Source organism: Pinus tabuliformis, chromosome 2_2, assembly GCF_031772625.1.
Source record: "Pinus tabuliformis cultivar Carrire ecotype Pingquan chromosome 2_2, CPIR1, whole genome shotgun sequence".
In the NCBI taxonomy this organism is placed as follows: Eukaryota; Viridiplantae; Streptophyta; class Pinopsida; order Pinales; family Pinaceae; genus Pinus; species Pinus tabuliformis.
In genome coordinates, this window is record NC_142300.1 from 201,745,655 (window position 1) to 201,753,943 (window position 8,289).

An 8,289-nucleotide genomic window follows, 5' to 3' on the forward strand; every position below is an offset into this window, starting at 1 on the left:
TTCCTCATTTGGCCAAACACAGGAATCATTGCATAGGAGAAATCTAGTTGTAGTGTCCCTTTCAATTTTGCTGCCCAAGACCTGGAAAGAAGAATGCCAAACCTGGGAGGAATATCCGCTACAACAATATACATCAAAACATTCTTCATTGGGATTTGATCCAGACTCACAACCAAGTCTTTGATGAGCCTGATACATCTTACTCTACTGGAATCAAATGAATAGAGATCATGGTATTTCCGAGTGACGTCCAAACCCAGCTTATCCATGATAGCCTTGGGCATGAGAATGTGAGAAGCTCCGGAATCGAACATGGCATTATGTAACACAAAATCATGCAATCTTAAATTGATATAAAAAGGTGGCACATCACTATCTAGAGACTCACCATTCAAAGCTAGCCCAAAAATCATTCCAGGTTGATCATCTTCGACATTCACCATATCAGACATTGGATCACAATTCAAAATTTTAGAAACCTGCCCTCTATAACTGTTGTTCTTCATTAGTTCAGTCAAGGGAATGGATACCTTCAATTTAGAAATTTCATTCTCTAAACTAAAGGTGGAGGTCCTTTCTACCTCCTTGACTGGGATTTCTTTCTTTTCCTTTTCTCTCGATACAATTTGCTGATTTGATTTCTCTACTGATGGTGATTTGCTGCTATCAAGATCATGTGCCTATTTGCCTTTGTTTTGTGTAACTGATGAATCATTCTTTGATGCTGAAACTTCCTTCCTCTTCTGAATTGGGTTAACCAGCACATCTTTGTTCCTAGGTGAATATTGCCACTGCTGAGCAGACAGAGCATTCATATAGCCTCTTTGATGCTCATCTTATTCTTCTTCCAAAATTGTGTCACTTGATAGAATGAAATCTGGGTCTTTGTGTGTAGCTGAACTTTATGCATACTCCTCCTCTTCAGTAATTTAAATAGGAAAATCATCAGGATTAAAGAAGTGGTTCTCTTCCCCTATTATCTTCCCTTCCTCATTAGACTCTGGTCCATGCACAAAAGTTTGCTGAAGAGGTGGATGTACTGCCTGCTGTGCTGTTTGATATTGAGCTCGCTGATCTCTCTGCCTTATTCTATATTGTGATTGCTGCTAGCCACGGAAGTTAGGATTTCTAACTTGTGACTCAGGTTTGTCAAGTTTCACCCTTTCAATCATCTTCTCTACCTTCCTGAGTAATTGATCCATCGAGGAAGAATTTTCCTTTACTGTGACCTTCTTTTCTACTTTTGCTCTAGCCCTCTTGGTTAGCAGATTCACTTCAACGCTGTCTGCGATCTTCTGCATGTCTTCCATTGTGGTCGGCTCTCTCTCTCTTAGTTGATAAGCCATGTCAGCATCAAAACCATCTGGAAACTTCATCATGGCTAGTCTCAAAGGTGGCCTTAGATGATCGGGAATTTCATTATAAACGGAATCAAATCTAATGCAGTAGTCTTGGACCGACTCACCAGCATTTCATTTGATTTGTTCATATTCAGCCAGAATTTGAAGAGGATTCTTTTTCACTTCCCAGCAGTCTAAAAATTGTCTTTGCAGTTTGGCCAAGGTAGCGATACATGCAGCCGGAAAACCTCTGAACCATTTCCTAACTTCACCGGAAAATGTCTGTACAAAGAGTCTCATTGTCACATTCTATGCATCGATGTCATGAAGGTCACAGAAATCTGCCATTCTGTCCACATGTTGCTAAGTGGTAATGCTGTTAGGAGTGCCATCAAACAAAGGAATTTTTCTTTGATAATCTGCGGGCATATCATCTAAAACTTGAGGCAGCACAAGAGGTGCAAAACGGGCATCCATCACTCTTCGTGGGTTTGGTCTTGGAGGAGTTGGAGGAGTGTGTGTAGTTTGTAGAGAATTAAGAATTGGATTTTGAAGCTGTGTCGCAATATAATTATCAATTGACCGGTTAGCCCTTTCAGTTTTTAGGTCTACAAGAAACTGTGGATTGGGGACAGTAGAGTCAACAGCCCTTTTAGATTTGGTCTCGAACAACGATATTTCAAACTTCTCATTAAAATCAAGCTCTTCAAGATACTCAAAAATGTCAGGACATGAATGGGATTTGAACACGGGAGCTATAGAGCTCTCTTTCCGAAGAAGTCTCGGAATCAAATTGGGGTTTTCGTAGATATGAGGAGGATCTAGATCTGGATTAGCTCTAGTATATCTTCTTGAAGCCAGTGTGCTAATTTCAAAAAATCAAAAGGACTTGAACAACTTACGCAGCATATCAAATCCTAAACTTATCATCTGGAAGCTTAGAATTATCAGAAGTATGGGGTGTTTGTAGGTTAAGCCTGCCATTTACGCAACGAAGAAGACTAACAAACAAACAATTTCTCCCCAGTGGAGTCACCACTATGTTAGCACCTAAATCTGCCTTAGGCTGAAAGAAGGCAAAATCCAGGGTAACCACAAACCACGCTCAGTCTGGTAGCTAGCCCTACCAGAACAGGAGAGGGCTCTCTCTGGGTCACGCTCAGTGAAAATCGAACGAGTAGGGTTTGAGAATGACTTAAAATGGATACAGATTTTAGGCTAGGTAAATAAATATGAAAGAGGTATTTTGATGAATGACTGAGTTTTCTGGGATGTATGGGACCAAGGAACAGCATGAGCAAAGAATTTAACTCAAAGACGCAGATTACTTCGTGAGGCAAGACAGGCAAAACGTCTAGCAATTAGTTTTGAAATAATATGAAGTGGAGAGATTGTTTAAGAGGGTTAAAAGGGCATAAATACATGAATCATTTCCAACAAAAGAAAACATAGAACGTGAAAACGTTTCCAAGGCAGAGTAGTAAACTGAATTTTACCTTTTCTTACTTAGAAGCTTTCACTGGAAATGAATATGAATGAACTGTGAAACATAACGGAATGCATATGAAACAGGAAGAAAATAAATTTGCTAAACTCACGCCATAGGAATCTCATGAACCAGAGCTACAACCTTTCATTAATTCTCTTTCAAAATGTACAATGAGTAACTGAGTTTCTCTCCCACCGTTTCCCAGAAACTCCCACCAACCCTTTACAAATGGTTTTTCATACAATAAATAGACTCTGCCATCAGGAAATGGATTGAACCAAAGTTGGGGAGTTTTTTAAATCATTACAAACTAGAAATGAAAAGCCAACCATTAGTGACAGGTGCAACGTTAAAAAAAAACAAAACTGTAGCATAGACTTTTTGGGTGACTACTCCCCTTCCTTTGCCACTTGGATAGAAGCCAACCTTTAATGAAAATGTTTTTTTTTAAATTTGCCTTTGATGCTGGGAAAATGTATTTTTAATCAACGAGCTCACTTGGAGAAAATTGCAAATTGAATTCTCGCGGAGCGGAAGTGATTTTGGCCTTTGGGTCTTTGTGCGTTGCGCTAAAAGATGTATGTGTTGCGCCACTTTGGAGCGGGTTATGAGGCACTTCCTGCAGTCAAAATTGAGCCCAAGTGTGCTTTTTGGAAAGCCATACATGTCTACTTTCCAAACCAAGTGGAATTTCTGAATTTGGATCCCATTTCCCCCTCCAAAATTTCAATCTCCCAAGACTGCTTCCTATGTGTCAAAATAGGGGTAGAGAGGTCATTTTTTGGGTGTTTTTGACCTCCTGAGGACTCAGAATTGGCCCAAAATTCTTGGCCATGCACCAACAGTCATAATTTTCCATGGAAAATCCAAAAATATAAACTTTTTTTCATTTGGAGCTCCCTAGTGAAAGCGCACGCCAGGTGGCGCGGCGCACAAGGAGAAAAAAACCTATTTTTTGTGCACAAAATTTCAAAATGAAACAATATGCTCCAAATTTCTTGAAATTTGGGCTGTACCTTCTCTATCACATGTCATACTGGACCAACGAAGCCTCGGCCAAGATTTGAAGCCGATCTTGCTCTTTTTTCCTCTTTTGTCTTTTTGTCACCTTCCTCAATTTCGCCTTTAGGCTCCTGATTCTTGCTTTGGAGCTCATGTTTCGGGCCATGTAATGGTGAGTCATGCACCTCATCATTGCTTTTTCCCTATTAGCCTTATCCAACAACTGCTCCAAGTGAATTTTCACTTTCTCTAAAACATACTCCCGGTCCTCATCTCTTTGCTCCAAAGGTCTACCTTGTGCTGCCATGATGTGTTGCTGGTTTTCCTTGATCAGTTGCAACTCTATCTCAGCTTGCCGATCCTCAAGTTGTTTCTTCCTCTGCTCCAAATATTTCATATTCCATTTGGATCTCTCCAAGTCAAGGCATAAGGCTTGGATCTATGTTTGCTGCTCCTGGATGATCTCTTTAATCTGCGCACTTTGCGGATCCGTATTTGTATCATCATCATGAAGGAGAACGAAGTTATTCTCTCGTTCACCTGATGGCCCCTCATCATGCATTGGCTCCTTACCTCTGTCCTGTACCTGTAGTGCTGATGTCGGAAGCAAGGCTCCTTCCACCCCGGGTGAAGATAACACTCGCTTTGCTACTGCAAACAAGCGTCTAGCGCCCCTTTGATATGTGACGAATACCGGCACATTGGCGATCTCATGGTGCTCATATTGATGAGAAGGTTCCCCTATCTCAAATCTAGTCTCTGAAGGTCCCTGTGAAGCTCGGAAGAAGTCACGAGAGATGAAATCATCCCAAGTGATACCTTGTAAATCAGGTTGATGCACCACCAAAATCTTGATGAGAGCAAAGTGACAAATGTTGTTGAACTGCTGCTCAGGGGTCTTGTGTTGCACAAGGGCGGTCATCCTCTCTATGTTTTGACATATGAAATATGGGATGTTCATGATGCGTACCCGGGTGAAATGCATGAGCAACCTGATGTGATAAGCATATAACCAGGAGAAACAGCCTTCACAACTGAAATACTTCATAATTAACTTCATTAGAGGGGCATATTCATCTTTAAGATATCGGAAGGGAAATACCCTCTTAAGCTGCCTCAAGAAAGTAGGTTTAACATATGGCTCATAATGTTGTCAGTCAACTTTTTGTCTCTTATTCCATGGCTCTCCAATATTAGGCATGCTGGTAGCTAATGAGATAGAGTCTGGTGTAAGTGTGAAAGTAACCCCTGCCAAAGTAACTTGAGCACCATGTAAATGTAGAACAAATAGGCGAGCCAACTCATGGTGGAATTGAACATTTGCAACCTTTTCACAAAACTCATAGCATGACTGAAACCTAAAACAAGAGATGGCAAAAGGGCAGGCCTGCAATTCTGTGAGGGTAGTCGGTTCTTCTCTAAACCATATTGGGAATTTTGTTTCAATATTTGGGACCATAAACCACCATCATATGACACACAAAAATGGATGAATCATGAGATGTCGACCCTACCTGGCACGTCCAAGCAATTCAATGGCAATTTGGAGGAATTTCGGGCATTTTTTTATGTGTTATATTGTATGCGCTGCGCCTATCAAGACACCTTCAACCTCACCCAAAATGCACGCTGGCTCACCAAATTCCTTTGAAATGATTTCTCTTTGTCCTTGGCATGTAAAATGACTTTGATTCTTATGATAAAATCTATATAAAGGCATGGAGTCATGGGTTTGATTTTTGTTTCTTCACAACCCACTTTGCAATGTTTCATTTTGGCACTTTTTCCACAACTTAATACAACTCTGTATTTCACATTCTCTTTTTGGATTTTTGACTAAAATGATGAAATTTTTGGCATTTTTTTGCAGGTGTAGCTGTCATGGCATTTGGCAAAGGATGACCAGAACTAGCTTTTCAAGTGATTCATGCTAGATAACTTTACATATTTATCATAAACATTAATTTTCACGATTTTCTCTTCAAAACAGAGTTTTGAAGAGGAATCAACCTTGATCATTATGGATGATGAAAACCTAGAGATGAAACTTGTTGAACCTCCCTCTGGCCCGCTGGCGTGTTTGGGTACTCTGAAAACATGACTTATGAAACCGTAGACCTATGACTGATATGATTTTTTGCCCATTAAAACACCAAATATTGACTGTCATTTAATGAACTTTGATGAACAGACCTGAGCCAGCAAGTACAAAACATGGGGGGTAATGACTCACAAGACCCTTCCGTTGGATTTTGGCATGCCCCTAACAGAATGCAGTTGAATGAATGGAGCGAGACACCTAAAAATGAAATACAGAAAGAGTTTTGATCTTTGACAGAGCACTGACAAGACCGACTCTAACATCCCCTACGTCAGTTTTGGGGTTAAAATAACCCAAGTGTTGATATATTTTTGTAACTAATGTAAAGTCTCTGCGATTTGTGGATGCGGATCACGTAGACGATTAGGAGTCAAAGTAGTTTTAGCCCCTTGTTTATGTAAAGTTTGAGTTAGTTTTGAGACCCACCCATGGTCCATAGACCATGGGATTGTATGAAAAAGGCTATAAATGGGTGTATCTTAGCGAGTCTAAGGCATGATATGTTAGATCATGGATGTAATGGGTCAATATAAGAGAAGTGATAGCATAGATAAGTGGATCATATAGGAGAAGAAAGGCTATGTAATTAAGTGTTCAGAGGCCTAGGTAGAGTCCGCAACTGAGTGCGTGGACCCCTGCAGTTGAGTGCACAGGATGGTTTTGAGTCTGTAGTCCTGAATAGAAGATAAATAAAGACAGTTTCTAAAGAATTCTTGTGTATTGTTGTTTAATTTTGTTTATTATATATGTTTTTTATGGATAATTTGTTTATGGAATACTAATCTAATGATACACGATTCTCTTTAATAAGTCTTTGTGAATGTACAGAATTCCTATTAAATACTTTTGCAAAGATTCTGATGGATTCTACTATGTTTACTAATAACTTAAGCAGATTTGTGCGAACACTAAATTAGGTTTTTTCTATGATGCACGTAAGTTAATAAATTTACTATTAAGGGTCCATAAAGATTGATCATAGACCTCTACGAAGGTCTGAAAGCTGTTTTAGCACAGTTACAGTAATGAGCCGTAAGGGCTTACTAATCTCCACGAGGGCAGATCTCGTGCGCTAAAAGACATCACACTGATCTATGGATGTCGAAACTTGGTTTCAACATCCCCCCATACTGCTTCAAGTGAGATTGTAGCATTCACTACATGGGTTGTTACCAAAAGGGCCAGTAGTGTAGGGTTTTGTTGGTTGGTGCAACCAACTCTGAACCTGGGTCAAGACCCTATAAGCCAGCATATGGTTCCATTGTGGGGACTGGGATCTGCTGGAAAGAGATGTTTTATGTTTCATCACTAGAATCTAACCAAGAAAGAAATTGAAAATTGGTGGGATTGGAAGATTCATGAGTTCGCGACGTAAGAAAAAAGGAATTCGTGCCTGTTGAAGGAAGAGTGATTGAATGGGTATCTCTATAAGAGATACACGAAATCCTTTTCTAAACTTTTTCCATTTAATTGTATGAGTGGTTAGATAAATTGACAGCTAGCCAAGGAAGGTGGAAGCATGATAATCCTATAGTGTGGACCCCTAAATTAGTGCGATGGTCAGAAGCCTCTGAAAACCAGATTGCGTGGGTTGTTGATCACTTGCTCGATTAGATTCTTGGAGGATTTGTCACAGAATTTGCAGTCAATACCTCGGTCAATTACAATGAAGCAGAGCGGCTATTTTTCAAGGGACCGCAAGTTAAGTATTTAATATCCTTGAATACCTATATTAAAATGTTGTGATGTGAAAATTGGGTTATCCCATTGGCTTGATGTTCGGAGCTATGTGAAGTGGAAAATTCTTTAAAGATCGAGAGAGATTAGGTCCTGGATATAGCCCGTTGATTAGACCTCCTTCAAGCGATAACGATGGAACAGTATATGCCTCACGATGGAGTTATATCTAGATGATAGCATGTGGTTTTCCATGGACACATCATCCATCCACTCCGCCTCCACCTCCACCTCCACCGCATACACCTTCGCCCACACCTCCACCACCACCACCACCATTCAACATGTCGAACATAATGAAGATTCAGATTTTCAAGGGAATAGGGAGTGAGGATACAAAGAATTTCTTGTTTGTTGTGAATGTTGTTTGAACAACACAACAGATTACTGGTGACAATATAAAGAAGGAACAATTGGTTATTGCCCTGCAGGATCGCACAATGACTTGGTATATTAAGTATTTTTTTTATAATCCTCAAGCATCGCTAGCAGAAACTAAGGATGCTTTAAACAAAGAGTCTAGTAAGCCTAAGTCTGACTCGCAGTCAGTAGTAGGATTTAAGGAAATCATGGTGAGGGTTGTTGAGATGCCTTATGAATTAGATCAAAGGTTGAAATGT